Source organism: Pteropus alecto, unplaced genomic scaffold, assembly GCF_000325575.1.
Source record: "Pteropus alecto unplaced genomic scaffold, ASM32557v1 scaffold81, whole genome shotgun sequence".
NCBI classification, from domain to species: Eukaryota; Metazoa; Chordata; class Mammalia; order Chiroptera; family Pteropodidae; genus Pteropus; species Pteropus alecto.
In genome coordinates this window covers 10,604,561-10,621,759 of record NW_006433378.1, presented here as the reverse complement: position 1 = coordinate 10,621,759, position 17,199 = coordinate 10,604,561, and the positions used below count along the sequence as shown (strand labels likewise).

At 32.9% G+C, this 17,199-nt stretch overlaps 1 long non-coding RNA gene across 10 annotated transcripts in view; it reads right to left on the bottom strand.

The window, feature by feature from the left end:
- Positions 1 to 17,199, bottom strand: part of LOC107195425 — a 292,038-nt gene that overhangs the window by 152,376 nt on the left and 122,463 nt on the right. The window contains exon 1 of one of the 10 annotated variants that reach the window (XR_003045234.1): positions 570 to 4,464. The exons of the other annotated variants lie outside the window; for them this stretch is intronic. This is a non-coding gene — a long non-coding RNA (uncharacterized LOC107195425). Of the gene's footprint in view, positions 1 to 569; positions 4,465 to 17,199 lie in introns of those variants that run through there. 10 annotated transcript variants of the gene reach the window in all.

The window sequence follows — 17,199 nt, the reverse complement described above, 5'->3', positions numbered from 1 at the left end:
GAAATAATTAGAATGTTTTCCTGTAGAACAGGTGAATCATCCATTTCCAAGTAAGCTGCAAGGAAAGCTATGCTGAACAAAATATTTGCTAACTGGCCCCCCTCCTCCCCCCTAGTACCACACCCCTTTCCAACCCCAACCCCCACCCCCAACCTCTGTCCAGATCTTTACTTTGCCTTGCAAGACTTTAAATATTCTGTTCCATGATGTAATGCATCATTATATAAGATCTCTTTCTGTTTATCATTTGATTTTCCATACTGAATCAGTTATGGCTTAAAATAGTAAATAGTTTTTAAAAAATCAAACAAAAAAGCAGCACTTACAAAAAGCAAAAAATAAAACAGTCCTGAGATATAAGTCCATGCTTTTCCTTAAAACTGAATATGGCTTTACAATTTTTGACCACAGCATTCAACCAATTATTAGAATGAAAAATCTCACCCCTCCATAAATATGACATTAACATAATTATACCACCCCCATCACGGAGACCCATCCTCCTTAGGGAATACATCTGATGCTCCAAAGATGGAAATCAGTCAGATTTTAGTTGCTCTCCAACGTACCTTTGCTTCTCACTGACTGACTGGCTTTTACCCTCCACGCACTCACACGCCACCCCCTCCCCTCAGCTAGACACGGATGCCCGAGCGAGCACGCGCGCGCACAGGCATACAGACACCCAGCAAGAGGCGAGGCAAAGCATCTGATGCTGACTCAGAGCGCTCTGTGTGCAGGGGGTGGCGGCGGCTGGTATTTTCACTGCGCTCATCATTAACATTAACTCGCAGTCTAGCATCCACCCTCTCCCAGACCTGCGGGACTGCAGCATTTGCATGACGCTGTCACTCTAGCCTTTGCAGGTCAGAAGATGAAAGAAAAAGAAAAGAAAATGAAGAGAAACTGAAGGAAAGAAAAGGAGTGAAAAGAAAAAGCCCAGGGCTTTAATGAGAAGTGCCTTCATTTCTTCCAGGGTCGCCTTATTTTTCTACCTTTTTTTCTACTTTCTCTGTGGCTATGTCTCAGTTGTTTGACATGTTTCCGGGAGAAAATATCTTGTGGTTCAATGAGCCAGTAGTCAGCTGGTCCTCCCCTCACCTCACACTCTGATCCCCACCCCTTTTCCCCTTAATCAATAAGACAGATCTCCAAATGCAGTTGTGGAAACAAGCTCCGACACAGTCCCATCCTGTATCCACTACCTCAGGAAGCAGGCAGCCAGACTCACAAGTGATAGAGAAATAATGCCAGCAATTCTTTAACAATCCTAGACTTTACTTCATGCCTTCTTCCCCACTCCCCCAGCTGAGGAAAGGGCAAAAGAAATCTTTCCAGTTCTATAGGAAGCCCCCAAACAGACCAAGAGACACATGAGTGAGACTGATCTGTATACATCAATCATTTCTATTTAATAATGAAAAACTACTATTTTAATAAAAATAATTGCTTAATATTTTTATTAGCCATGCTCTCATTTCACAAGAATTATAAGATCTGCCAGCATCTGAATCATCAATATGATTTAAACGGTGGCGAAATCTTAAGTTGCCGGAATGAAATCAACCAACAGGATATTAGTAAATTTTTTATTTTTCTTTTACTTAACTTTAAAAATAATAACAAATAGCTGTGTGTTGGTGATATGTAAAAGTTTTTGAGATTAAGAAATGTTTGCAGGCTATAAATATTAAAGATTGATCATACATTTATAGAAAACATGGATTTGTGTACATACGTAAAAACAATCTATATGCATTGTTCTAAGAGGAAGCAAAATACTTAGCTGAACACGGTCGTGTTTGTGCTACCGTGTTTCTCAACACAAAAGGCAGTATATAGGTATTTATCTGGTTCCTTTGTTCTTCAATTGTTCCCTTTAATGATAGAATGTGGTAAACTGCCTACCTTTCCTTTCTACGTGAGCAATATTGCAGAATTACTTTCTAGAGCTAGCTATCGGTGACTCTGCAGCATACATGAAATACATACAAAGGGAAGAGAAGTACAGCAATTTTCAAGCCAACTCTAATGCTGTCTGGTGCTGCTGAAATTTCAGTTTACTGACACAGACAGATCCCAGCATGCACTGCGGCACTGCAGGACCAACTAAGGTAGCAGTTTGGCAACATATCTGTGGCAACAAACGTGAAGGACAACCATTTGCAGAGGTTCCAAAGAAAACATCACACAACCCATAAAGAGAAGTATCTGCAGGCAGACATGTATCTCTAAAATCAGCTTCTATAGGCTCCTGATTTGAAAGAAAAGGAAAAGAAAAAAAAAAAAAGAAAGAAAAACTCAAGCACAAAAACAAAATACACAGATAAAGAAGTGGGCCCTGGAAGGAAACATGGAATTAAGTACACACTCTCATTAGGATGGAAAAGAATAAGAAAGGGAGGAAGAAAAGGAAATGTAGAAATGGGAAGAGGGAGGAGAATGAAGGGGAAGAAAGGAACAGAATAAAGAGCAAAAAATCACTGAGCACTGAAACACCAAATAACATGAAATTAGACTGCAGAAACCAGATTCAGGAATATTGTTCAAGTTTAGAAGTTAATGAAAAACTGTAACAGAAATTAATGCATGCATAGCATAGCTTTAAATACTTATCGTCAGTAAAAGTGAGACGCCTGCTCAATACTTCCTGTTCTACCTCTCGTTCTACTTCTAAATCTACTGATCAACTTTTAAAGTCTCTTTGCTCAAAGAGTCATCTTTTTTTTTTTTTAGCTCTCCAGCATCTGTGTCCTTTATACTATTTTTTCTTTCCAGACAGTTGCCCACAATTCTCTGGATAAATTAATGTCATGACCTCGCGATGGCTATCAGACATAAAATGTCGACTATTTTAATAATTAAACGTATGCTTACAGCAAACTGCCTACTGATATCTTAGCTCTGTGGACTGTGTACGTGAGCAGCTCACTCCTAGCTCTGCAAATCAGAAATGGCAGATGCAAACACAAGTTCTTCCCCCCTAATCCATGCTATCTCTTTTTATTACATACAGAAAAACACACACATCACTTAACTTTATGGAAGGCATAAAAATATTAGCCAAGGAAGTAGAAAATCAAGAGGAATAAAGGTTTGAAGAAAAAAAAATAACACTGAATGGTCATGCATTTAAAATATTTATATCCAGACAGGGGTTGGCCAGTTTCAAGTGCCCAGGCTTCTGTAAAGACTATAGTTGGGGCCAATAGGAACACAGACTTGATTATAATCAATATTTATTTGAAAGAAGATGTTGTAATCAATCAGTTCAATTACTACTGTCATAGATATGGGTTTAGGGTCTCCTCTGATTCTAAACTACTAATTATCAATACTAAAACATCCCTAAGTGAGACTCTGATGATGGTTAAAGTATTTACAAAGTAAAAATTTGTTTTATATTTAAGCAATGCAACACATGGATGGTCTTGCTAGATCAATTATTTCTATATGTTAGTTGAGTTTTGTTCTGTTAACTTAAAAATTAACTAAGATATATCTGAATGTATATCAAAATAATATATTAAGTTAAATGAAGAGACAACTACTCTGAAATACTTTAGTAAACCTGCCCTCTACCTTACTGCTAAGGCAAGGATCTTTTGTTTTCCATAAAGGACACCAAAATCAGTTTTATTATGGGAATCATATTTAAAAAACTGGTTTAGGGTAAGGGAGAAGGAGGACAAAAACTGATCAATTGTGCAAACTTTAACTCAAAAGTCTGGATGTGAAGAATATATTGCTTTTCATCACTTTCATATTTTCTTTGTTTTATGTAACCTACACTCTCCAATAAGGTCCAACAAGCCACACATAGCCATTAAAATTAAAATTAAAGTAAAGTAAAAATTCGGTTCCTCTGTTGCCCTAGCCATATTTCAAATGTATGCTAGCACACATAGCTAGTGGTTACCATTTTGGACAATGCGGACATAAAACATTTCCAACCTTGCAGAGAGTTTTATTAGACGGTGCTGACAAAAACTGTCCTCATGAAAAGTCTGTAGCACAACTGACCATTGGGTCCCAATACTTTCATTCCAGTCTATTTTAAGAGGATAAATCTATATTGATTTATTTGAAGGTCTAAAATAAGAGAATTCCATTTGACTGAAGAGGATCTAATGGTTTTATTTACTAATAGTTTTGAAATATGCAAGAGTACTTAAGGGGAAGTATTAGACAAAAATTAAAGAAGTTAAAAAAAAATCAGAAGGCACAAAAAAATTACTCAAGCTAAAGTCTCTGAATAAATGAGAGATGTTTATGTGTCTATCCTTTCCAGAAGTGAGAGTCATGGTCTTTTTAGTGTCAAACAATACATATTACATATTTCTGTTTTCAATAAAGAAGGGATATAATAGTATGAGTAGAAAAAATCCAGAGAAAAAGCAATTTTTAAAAATCCTATTCATATAAGGAAGGAAAAGCAGTTAAGAGCAGCAACAACTATGGTTCGAACTCTTTCTTTCCTTTTATTTTTTTAAAAGAGAAAATAAATAATAGTTAAAGGGCAGGGGAGACAAGAATCAGATACCAATGAACTAGGAGGATCTGCTGGGAATCTCCTATCAAATAAAACCCTGAGAAAAAACAGGTGTGTGTGTGTGTATGTGTGTGTGTGTGCATGTGTGTGTGTGTAGACTCCGTTAAGATAATTTTGAGTTACCAGATTCTGGAAATAATTATCTTAAGCAAAAAGAAAAAGAAGTAAAATATAAATGTATATGAGTTATTACTTCAAACTTTTTGTGGTAAAAGAAACAGATGGCTTTTAACCAGGAACAATACCTGATCCATATTTTCTCTTAGAATTTTAGAATTTGGACTAGAGAATGATTGAATGTTTAACTCAGACACTTTTTGACTGTGATGCAAATGGTTTATTTGTCAACCTGAAATTAGTTTTATTTTTTTCTCTTTCTCCTTTGATGTATAAGTGCAGAGCATCCCAAGAAACATGGAAAAATAATCACAAAGATTTCTCTTCCTTTAGGAGATAATCTTTTAGACCCTGGCATGTAAAATCTAATGTTCATTCTTCTATTTAGGAAATGGATATTCATGATTGTAACTCTCTCTAGTTATCTTTTCTCCTTCCTCTTCCCTCTCTGCTTTCTCCAAGTGCAAAATCCACTTGCCAATCAAGTCTGTCCTCAATATCCAGGAGGGGACCCCATTCAAAGCCATACTAGAGAGATGAAGTTTGAGGACAGAAAGTCTGAGATGGGGTAATTAGAGCAACAATATAAACTTGAGGGAGGCCTTGAGGGGAAAGTGACAATAACAGCCATTGTTATACAGCCATACACATGAACAAATAGGATGCTGGTGGAGTGTTTCTCTTTCAGGCAAAAGGCTGGTTATGATAATGAGGGGCAATTTGAAAACCACTAAAAATTATTTCATATCATATTACATTTATCTGAGAAAGTATTTTTAGTAGTTATTAGGAATATATACATATATTAGTAATATGTACTAATATATTAGTAAAAAGAGATGTTTCTGCTTTGTTGTACTTCCTAATAGATGAAAGAGAAAAGAATCTTGGCTTTTTAAGATAAGATTTAGAGGAAAAGGTTAAATAACAGCAAATGGCTTCAGAATTACTGTCATATTTTGACCTTGAATATCATGGCAAAAGAGCAATAATAATTTATGTTTTAGCTAACATAACTATGGAAGAGTATTATTTTCCTTACTTATATAACATTTTGAAACGAAGTTGGGAAGTAAGGGAAATGATTTAGGAGTCAGGAAACTGTTTCTAGTGCCAATTCAGTAAACAATAAAGTCTATGGTCTTGGATAAGTCATTTGACTACCAGAAATTTAGTTTTCTTATCTTTAAAATTAGGAGGAATGACTAGGTTAATCACCACGCCCTAACTCAGCTCTAAAAATTTTGTGCAATGGAAGGGAAGTAAAATAAACACATGTTGGTTATTGCTACCTACTATTTAGATATAATATAATCCTCTAACCTTAATCCGTAATTGTATTATATAATCCTCGCAGTGCTGTCCAATATCATTGATTTCCAGAAAGACTAATAATATATCCTCTTTCTATTCCCTGTGATATCTCATCCAATAACTGAATCTCAAAAATACATTTTATATCAGCTACATAATGATATTAATATGTTATATTAGAACTTTCTATGGATTATCCTATTTACATTTAAATTTTCATTTATTTGAAACAATATATATTTTCATTTTAGAACTAAGGAGGTAGTAGTTTTCTATGATTTATAACAATGTGTTTACACTTTGTAGTATACACACTAAGGAGCCGTAGTTTCGTTGGATAACTTATTTGTAAAAATTAGTCTCTATGAATCAAAAACATTTTAGGATTAATTGATTGAACAGACATACGTTAGCTTTAATGATGCATTTATAAAACCTCCTTAAATGAATTTTAGAAATTCTAAATAAAAAATATATCGGAAAATCAGATGATTTATGGGTTAAAAATCTCTATCAACTATTAAAAAGTTTTAAGAAATCTTTGTTGGTTTTTAAAACTGCTCATTTTGAATGCTGCTTTATTTAATGAAATAGTTATTAATAAAGTTATTGTGATTGCTCATAATCAAATTTTTAGAATTCTCTTCACTAAAATGCTAATTTGAAGTTTTTTTATTATAAAGAAAATTCTTTATCCATTATCATAGTAGGTAGGAATGGAGCATAAATGAGAGAGTAAATTATTTTAAATTAAGAAGTATTCTCTTTATAGATACTGTCATTTCCTTTCCTGATTTTTCTATTAAAATAATGCATATTTTTGAAATGCAATATCACACAATCATACATGTCCTTTTCAAGATCGAGTTTTCACTTTGTTATCTCTATGTTCAGTGATAGAAACTATCCTGATGAATACATTTTTAGAAGTATAAGTTCCATGAGATAAGGTTAACTTTTCAAAACATATTATTTCATGAAGAATGCCACTATAGCATATTCAAACTTTATTACATAGGTTTTCAATATAGGTTGAAGAAGCTTCCATTACATAGGGGTAGAGGAAAATGCTTCTAAGCGTTATCAACATCATTTAAATATATCTGAACAGTGAAGGTTCAAGTGTATCCTGCGTTTTCATCCTTTGTTCCCATCCTTTCCAATCTATTGTATTGATTTGTTAAGGTTAGAGGGTTTACTTTCACTGATCAAGGAAATAACCTGACACAGCAAAACTGTCTACCAATTCAAGGCAGATCAATTCCACCTTTGTTTCCTTTTGGATACATTATGGTTATTCATTCTGCATCACAAAAATTCCATAATACATATCTCAGCTTAAAAAAGGAGATGGATAAAGAATTGTCATTTTTCACGGGGAAAAAAGTGATACATTTGTGGATATTCTCCACACTTAATTGCTATCGAACTTGCTGGGCACTGTAATACCCGATTAAGTGCTTGGCCTCATTTTCAAGATCAGTTGAGAATTCTGTCCCTTTTCAAAATTTTACAAAGCATTAGAAAAGAAACTTTCAGAAAAATGTTGAATTTGTTTAGAAAAATTAGTATCTATTTGAGAAAATAAAAATGAAAACACATCATTGTAACCTTCTTTTCCAGAGCTACCTACCCATTACTTTTTTTAATACCTCAATAGAATTGGTTGAGCTGCTAACAATCCACTGGGCCTGACAGCTTTATAACTTAAAAGAAACTGAAGGACTCAATTTAAGCTACCTTGGGAAATAATTTAAAACAAAGACAAAAACGAAAAACCTTCATACCATGTTACAGTAATATATGAATCCTCTTGGGAGGGTATTTTGTACACTGTACTCTAAACCTGCAAGAGTTACTAGCGTTTTGACTTTCACTAACCTGAAAGGTTACATGCTCTTCCAACTCTATCTGTAAATTTAGATAACAAAGAAAGTATTCCACACATTCAAAACCCTCATAGCCTAAGTGGCCCACAGGCTTGTCATTTTTTTTTTCAGTAACGCTTAATTATATTTCTTTATTTAGCAATATAATTAATTTATTTTCTCTTACGTGCCACAAGCCATAACTCACCACGGGCCATAACTCATTAAGGAAAAGGGTTAAAATAGAGTCTTTTTTTTTTTTAACCCCTGGATACTTTACTATTATAAGGTTTTGAATTTAAGAGAAACATACTTCCATTCCTATGCCTGACAAAGACATGTTTTAAAGTACGCATTAAACAAAAGAAAACAGCTTTTCAATTACTAAACGCAGTGCTCAGTAGGACAGAAAACTTACTGCTTCTCTTAAATGCTAGACCTTTAAAACATTTGCTAGATGACAGCATTATTTTAAAAAATAGTTTCTTTAGCAAAGAATTAAAGCTGAATATGCAACATTTCTTAAGAACATTGAATAAATCTATTTGTCCAGCTTACTTTGCAAAGATTGCGTAGAAAACAGCACCATAAACACTTTCAGTCCCCACACAAGGGCTAAACAAAGAGTCCTCTTTCTAGCCATCTAATCGGGTAATTTATTTTTTCAACCATCACATATAAATCGAAACACAGCTGTAACCAATGACTTGCAGATCCAGTTCCCAGCCAGCTGGAATCAGTTCTGCTGAAACAGCAAGATTTTTACATTGTTCACTTCTGTACATCTGGAGAAATCATTGAGGTTCAAAGGTGACCAGAAAAGCTCTTTAAATAAATTCAACCGACAGTGAAGATTTGCCTAAAGAACTACAAACTCCACATTCACTTTTACAAAATGTTCATTTCATGAAATTAATGCTTATAAAGGCTATCTGCATCCTCATCAGTATAGACTTTATGAGTTGCTAATTGAATTAAGCACTTAAATGCCTGTTTCTTTCAAACAACTTGCTTAGGGTCCTTCAAAACTTTTTCTTAAGAGTTGTAGCTATTTAAAGATGGTTACATTAAAACACAACGTTACATGTAGAAACACCCAGGGACCATAAGAACCTGTAACAAAAACAGATACCAGAAATGTACCTACTCATATCTCAAGTTTAATAATGTTTAGCTAATATAATCCTCTATTTAGATAAAATGAAGAAGAAATACTATCCGAAAGAAAGCAGGCTGGAATACTTCCCTCAAGCTAGTCAGGCAAATCCCTAAGGAGCCAGAGTCCTGGGAGAAACAAACTCAGATCAGGAGTGTTCCACATGCAGTCTTGCAGGGAGGTGATTCTGGCACCAGAAGAGAAACCTAAGAGCAGCAGAGGCTTCTGCTCTACCCTGGAAGCATCTAACTGCACCTAGATTGCAAGTTAATACTCTCCCAAACAAAAACTGACACAGCCAATCCTTGATGTAGAGAGCCTTCCATGAAAATTGGATAAACTTAAAGCAAATAAAAACCCAGAATGTATCCTTGGCATTTAAATTATGCATACTATATTGCTTCAAATGCATCATTTTCTTCACTAAAGCCATCAAAAAAGATATCATCTTGGGAAAATACATATGTATGTCTGACAAACTTCTCAATCCAGTCTTTATCATGTTAAAAAACAATACACAAACAAATCACAAACATACTTTGTTTTTCCTTCTTTAGTTAAATTTAGAAGTAATTTTCATTATTTAGCCACCTTATTTAAATGTGTGACTATTTCAATTATACTGGATCAATAATCAGTAACTTTTTGATGAACTGTACTTCTAACTAAAAGGAATGAAAGAATAGTAAAAAGTATACTTTCAGTTTATACTGAATGACAGATGGTGATCACATAGTAAGTTGCAATTCCTCATTAGATATTAAATTCGAATAAAGGTGGTTAAGTTTATTCATTTGGTAAATAAGTGACTAATTTTATGTGTCAGTCATTGGTACCCAAGATATAGAAAAATATTCTGGAACAGTTAGAAATGTTAGTTAATAAATAATGAAATATTCCATGTCATGAGAATTACCATTAAGAAATTCAGGGTTAAAAAAAAATTTCAGGTTAAGAGAAAATTGCACCTAACAAAAGATGGGACAAATCTGTCTCTGGTCTGTCACTGGTTATTAACTAGCTATGGGTTCCAGAGGAAGACATACAATCTCTCTAGATTCCCTGTAGAAAATGGATCTGATGTTCTTTCCAGCTGAAATGTCAGCATTTTTTGTAGATAATTAAAAAAATCTCAATGTATATTTGCGTATCCTATTGTTCCTTAAACATAAAATGCCAGATTTGTTTTATAATTACATCATTTTGGGAGTGAATACATTTAAAAAAATCTGTCCTTTTTCAGATATGAACCAATTAATCCAGAAATAGCCACAGTTTACTAGATAATAATCTTGATGAGTAGAGAGAGGGAAAGTTAACTTTATAGGAAAAATTCTTGAATGGATATAGCTTAAGTTTGAGTATATCATTTAAAATTAAAGCAGTTAAATTTCTCATTGCTTTAAAATAAGACTAAAATTAGGCAACTCCCACACTCTGTTTTTTACTGTGTTAATAAAATATGCTTCATAAGGAAATTCATATGACTGAAGTCTTTCAATGTTATTTATAAACATTTTAGTTATTTGAATTCACATGTATTTCAGAAACCTGTGATTCCATGTCTATGTATTCATTCAAATGTGCAATATATCAAAGACATCTGTGACACGTGACATATTTACATATATTCAGTCATGATTATATATTAATTATATTTGTAAAAATAAAAATATCCAAGAATGTTCATAATATCTTTCTATAGAAAATCACCTGTAGCAATAGCATGAAAAATTATTCTACAAATACTTGTTCATAACAAGACAAACCAAATAAGACTTCCTGTGACAATTTCAGGTAAGAGAAGAAAAACGGTGAGGGTTCTCATTAGAAAATAATTTGTCTTAGGTGTTCCCCAACCAATAATATCTTGTAATATGCCCAGCTAACTACTATGTGTAATAAATAATAAATTATTCAATGTTGTGAGGATTACCTTTAAAAATTTCAGGATAATAGAAATAAGTTAGTTCTTACTTAAATTTAGTATTATCAAATTTTGATTAACTTTTTACCCTTTTGTTTTTCTCATAATTTCTTTGGCCTTTGATTATAAAATAAACATTTAATATGCAATCTATGCAACATAGGCTATGAAAACTTTATAGAAAAATGCCATATCTATGTCATCATGAGTTGTTAAATTCTAAAACTATATGCCAGTTCTCTTTCTTCTTCAAGAACGTCATATAGTTTTGAACTGTAGACTGAGGAGAAAAGATCTAAAATAGGCAACTAGTCCATGTCTATATATGAATATATTTTTATCTTATTATTTTAAAAGATTTTTAGTCCATTCAGATTAGTTTGATCTTTTTAAGTACTAGTAAGATGTGGTATTTCATCAATACTCCAAATCCTTTGTTAAATATATTATATATAAACTTTAGTGATAATAGTTATAATTTATTTGGGTTAGATGTTAAGAAAGTCACAATATAAATGTTAAAATGTATTAAATTATAAAATGTATTAAATGTATTTAAATATAATTACCAATAAACTAGTATGATTATAATCAATTGTTCTTTAATAAAGTCTTTTTAAACTTAATAATTGATTTTTTAATCATTAAGATAGCATTTATTTATATTAGTTGTTTGCTTATATCCATATTTCATCTATAATATGATCATCCAGTCTCCATGCAGAAATGGTAGAATTTTATATATTTAAAAGTGATTTGGAACTTGGCAAGATAAAAAATAAAAATATACATTCAGGAAAGGGTGAAAAGTTCAGTTTTGTTGTATAAAGATATACATGAGAAGGCAGGAAAGTGGGGTTCAAGAAGAGACATGGAGTGATTCACAGGAAGGGCTCATAAAATAGGATTCTTAATACAATAATACTTCCAAGTTAGGATTACGTATGAATTAATTTGTCTCTTTTCTATTTAAAAAATATGTAATACTTAAATAATTTCTTCTCTATTTCTGATAAAAGACAGCTGGAACTTATAATGACTTGTAATATGCTGATGGATTTATCTTTAAAGTTTAAGTTCACCACTGCATCTGATCAGGAATAAGGATTTTTGAAAGTCTACTCTGACCTTGATAGTTTTAAATTTTGATGGGTTTTATCAAACTCTGGCAAGTCCAATCATTTCTCTATCCAGGGTTAGATATCGGTAATATATATTCAGCTTGAAATACCAAGACAAGGTAATCAAGATATTTAAAAATTCTAAGACTATGAACAGATACTTTGATTCATTGGTTGGATTACCAAATATACTGACTCTTTGTCAGAAAGTGTGTAACACTAAGCGTATTTGAATTTATCCAAGGATTTAGCCAAATTCTCTAGGTTAGGAAGTAATAGGCCATTAATCTGGGTATAGATTCTATGGAAAAAACTACATATATATTTCACATATATATGTGTATATACACACGCACACACACACACACACATTATATATATATTAAATTTAGTGGTTTAATTGATCTTTTCAGTCATTCGGAGAGTGCCTATAAAAATGGTTCATAGATTTGTAAAGATGTAAGGAAATAAAGAATCTACAAGAGGAGCTTTTGTCTTTGGAGGCCTGATAGATATTCCCTATCAATGAGTGAAGTTGTAGACCAGGCTGCTAAAAATTAATTTAATTTGACTAAAATCAGGAACTCTTTCAAGATCAGCTGACATTCGCATTGGGATCAAGTTTTAGCCTTTTCTTTCCAAGTCTCACCACCCTTGTAGTTAAATCAATTTTAAAGAACTAAATTTTCTTCCTTTTCAGAGAAAGAATTATAAAACATTATGTTTGAAATCTTGAGTCTATTTTCTTTCCACAGAACTTACAAATCTTCCAAATATACCATGTTAATCAACATCTATATCTTTCCATATCTTTAAGTAGTAGAAATTTCCTAAAATATTATAGGCACTTTTGTAAGCAAACCAGGGATAGAGCTTGTGAATTACATAAAGGTTATACCTATGAGCTAGAATATTATTCTCATATAATTGTACTCGTAAGCCTTGTATCTGTGCAATTAATTAAAATGAAGTGAGAGGGGGGAAAAGATAACTTAGGGTCAAGTATCTCGATACTTTTTGCCTTTTTAGCACCAATCTCATATAAATGAAAATTTGCTATGTAAAAATTAGAAAAATCATACTCAAATGGGCCCTTCGAATGGCACAGACCTGTCAAGAAGAGTTATACTAAATTACTCTAGGTTATTCCTAGAGATTTTAGTCACTCTTGAATTTAATTTGACATATACACTTATGAGTTTCCATTGTGTACAAGTGACTAAGTTGCTAAAAAGATTAATAATATGAGTGGGGAGAGATGGCCTTTTTCCTCAAACAACTTAATATGTTGTAGAAGAGTCAGACACAAATAAAATTATAATACATGGAAAATGTGAAGCATACTAGTAAATACAAAGTGCTATAAAAACACAGGGGAGAGAGATGATAAATATTGAGTACTATAAAGAAGGCTTACAGTAGGAAGTTCAATTTGTGTAGAGTCTTAAAGGATTAGAAGGACTGTTAGAGGAAGCAAAGTTAGAAAAAGATTTCTAGTTTGAAGGCAGAGAAAGGGGAAGTGTTCAAACGTTCATGCAATGTTTGGAAAATGAGCAGGAGAGAGTGGTGGAATACTAGCTCATGCAGGAAGGTTATTTGGAAAAATGGCCAGGCAGTTGGATAGCAGCATAGTTATCAAGGGTCTTTAATGTTATACTGGGAATTAATTATTTAGGCAAAAATGGACAACTAAAATCTTTTTGAGCGGCGGTTTTTGATTAGTATAATGACCCGACAACAATGAAACCAATAATTACCATGGTCAACATCTAATCCTTATCTAGTCCTGTGCTGGTATACGTCATATCATTTTATCATCACAACGACTCCACGAGGTAAGTGGTTATCGTTATTTGCAATTTATTGACAGGGAATCTAAGCTTCAAAGGCAGTCAGTACGCAAATGATATACCACTAGTAAATGGCTAGAATTTGATCATGGTCTATCTGATTTCGAAGTTCACCTCTTAATTGTTTTGTCAGACCAACTCTGAAAATTAAATTGTCCTCTCTGTGAATACACTTTTGATTTTGGATCACACCAGCCAGCAACGTAGCCTATATCATGCCAGGAAGATCTCATAAAAGATTTCTGAGAGGGCTGAGAATCTAGGAATCTCTTTGTATTCTGAACATTTCAGAAGTGATAGAAGTATTGAATCATAGGTCTGTCCAACCACAAAGCTCATGTTCTTTTTTTCATAGCGTGCTACAATTTGTCTAATTAATAATATAAGTACTTGTATAAAATTTCATCTTGGGAGTGTATCATAATTTGCTTAACTGTTTCCCAACTGCTGAGAAACTCTAGAGGTTCCAATTTGGGGATATTACAAATAGTGTTAAAACCATTACTTTTCTCCATGTGTCTTATTCCCTATTTGAATTTCCTCTTATATAACACTGCAGAAGTGGGAAGGTTACAATGATTTAAAATAGCTAAGTACTTTGGCATAACTGAATAACTGATGGCCTAGAGATGTTTTCCATTTTTATTTGAATTTCACAGCATGTTAAACTTAGTAACATAATATCTAATGTGATTTATTTAAAGCCTTTACTTATAAGTTTCATTCATTCATTCACTTTTACATTAGTTCATTAGTCAACCATTTTGTTGCTCATGTCTTTCTGATCTGGCTACATGTTATATGATTAAAAAATCAGCTAAAGATAAAACTTTTCTTTATTTGGTAGACTCTGAGAGTAGCTACTGAATACTTTAATGTTCAAAGGATATATCAACAAAATATTCTATTCTCTCCCATGTGGTAGTCTCTCAAGTTACATGATAAAAGAACATTTGGCAATGCATCATTGCATCTATTCCAAGGAATAAGGTCAGTTAGTGGAACATCAAAGTTTCTCCAAATCTCCCATGAGGGTTTTATCAAAACAAGAAATCTACCAGTTTGGAGGCTTTTATTTGCATTTCTGTTTCATTCACATTTCTAACATTTTTAACCTTTTGAAAATAAACGCTTAAATCACAGAAAAGTAAGCACAAGTGTATCATAGAACAAGGATTTTTGAGAGGTGTAAATTAATTTTGAAAGCAAACAGCATTCCTAATTTGGGAATTTAATATGTAAAAGAAAAATGGATGAAAAAACAAACTGAAACTTAGAAAACTCCAAGTTCCAATTCTTTTTCTTCCACGTTTATTATGCAATTACAGACAGACTACTTAACACTTCAAGGAAGCTACCACATTGGACTGGAATGTCAAATTTTGCAACTTTAAGCCCAAATGAAAACAAAAACTGCCATATAAATGCAAAATAACATTTCCATGTAACAGATTGATTTGGGTTTATTTTACCTGCTATTTTTAAATCAAATTTTGTTAAATAGAAAAAAAAAATTCCATTGATTTCCATTTCTTGAACTTGACTTTATGCACCTGGAATGTGGTGACAGAGTGACTAGGTTTTGACGACATGCAGCAGAGCAGAGAGTAAAGGATAAAGTCTGAAATTCTTCCTTTGACTGATGTACATAAGGTTTAGTAGGGTAAAACAAAATACAGACAACTACTAGAGTTTTCAGGATCTGAGGGCACTATTATTCTGAGTTAAAGAATCAAATAAATAAAATTTCCAAACTGTAGTAATGCCATCTCAATTTACATGTCCCTTCCAAGAATTTTTAGATTTACAAACCAATGTGAATACGAGACATTTTAGATTCCTTTGAAAAAATGACCTTGTAATAATTTTTAAAATAACCACTTACACACAGACCCTAAGAAACACATCTACTTATGGGAAGGAGGAGGAGGTGAGTGAACAAGTCAGGGGAATGTAATATTTACAGGTTCTTTTACCTGGTTTTTATTCTGTACCTTGGTCTTTCTGTCCTAAGAGCAGAAAGGGGGACTTTCTCACTAGGGTAGGAGGGGATCCATCAGGTAAATTCTTGAATAATCCCAACCAGTTTTAAAGGAAGCTGACATGATTGCAAACCTCAGATATCAAACTTTATCATTGTACAATGAGTACCACACGCCGATACGTCTTGAATAATTTTTATAGCTTTTCCTTTTTATTAACTATTTAAAAAAAATCAATAAATAGTGTGGGGATAGAGAAGGCATATTTCTATTCTAACTACTCTTTATTCTGTTCAGAGGGTATCTGAAAAGACTTTTATCGATATTCTAGACAACGCTTCCAAATAGATCTCTGTTAACTAAAAGATAAAATCAATTATATACATATACATATATATGTATAATTATTTAGAAGGCTTATTTCTTGAAGATAAAGAAAACATATTGAGTATTGCATGAATTGAAGCATACATTTAACAACAAAGGAACAGTAGCAAAAGAACAAAGTCGAGCTTGTTTAATAAAAAATGCTTATTCATTCATTCGCTTCTTGCAGTCAAAACTCCTCAAAAAAAAAAAAAAACTATCTTGAACAAATCATAGAGTTAGAGTTTCTAAACAAAGAGGGAGTATTTGACCTCCCTAACTTTCAGACAGCTATCTAAACCGTGTCTACAATTCTTTAGGATCCAGGTACTTTAGAGGTTTTACATACCTCAAACATATCCAGAATGTTGTGTTCCGTTCTTCAGAATGGTTTGCCCTATCTTGAAAAACACTGTTAGAATTTAAAGAAACCTTGTAAATCTTCCTTAAGATTGAGTACAAAATGTGTTAGATACTATTTAAAAAATATAAAGACAGGAAAGAAAAGTCACAGAACAGTCTGTTCTTGAAGAGAAATAACAATGGTACACAATAATAAAAAAAAAAGATGAAATTACTAAGGGCTTTAGAATTTAACAACAAAGGAGGTTCTCACATTCTTTGCTCTCCTGTTACACTAGCTTATACCCTCTTCCACTTGGGGTTTACCAGACAGCCTCCATATCACAAGTTTGTCATCCACGGAGTGGATGCATTGAGATAATTTGAGAACCATGACTTCTAGTCTGCCTTCCAATCACTAATGCAGCCATGGGATAACAGAAACCTTACTACCCTTGACCTGTCAACTGCACCTCTGTTTCTACCTATATTTGAGATGCTTTCTGTTACCATTCCTATAATTTCCACTGGCTTTTAACCAAACTTTTAAATGGTTCATCTATTGGACCTGGTGATTTTGTGATTGCTTCTTTGTCCTTTGAGA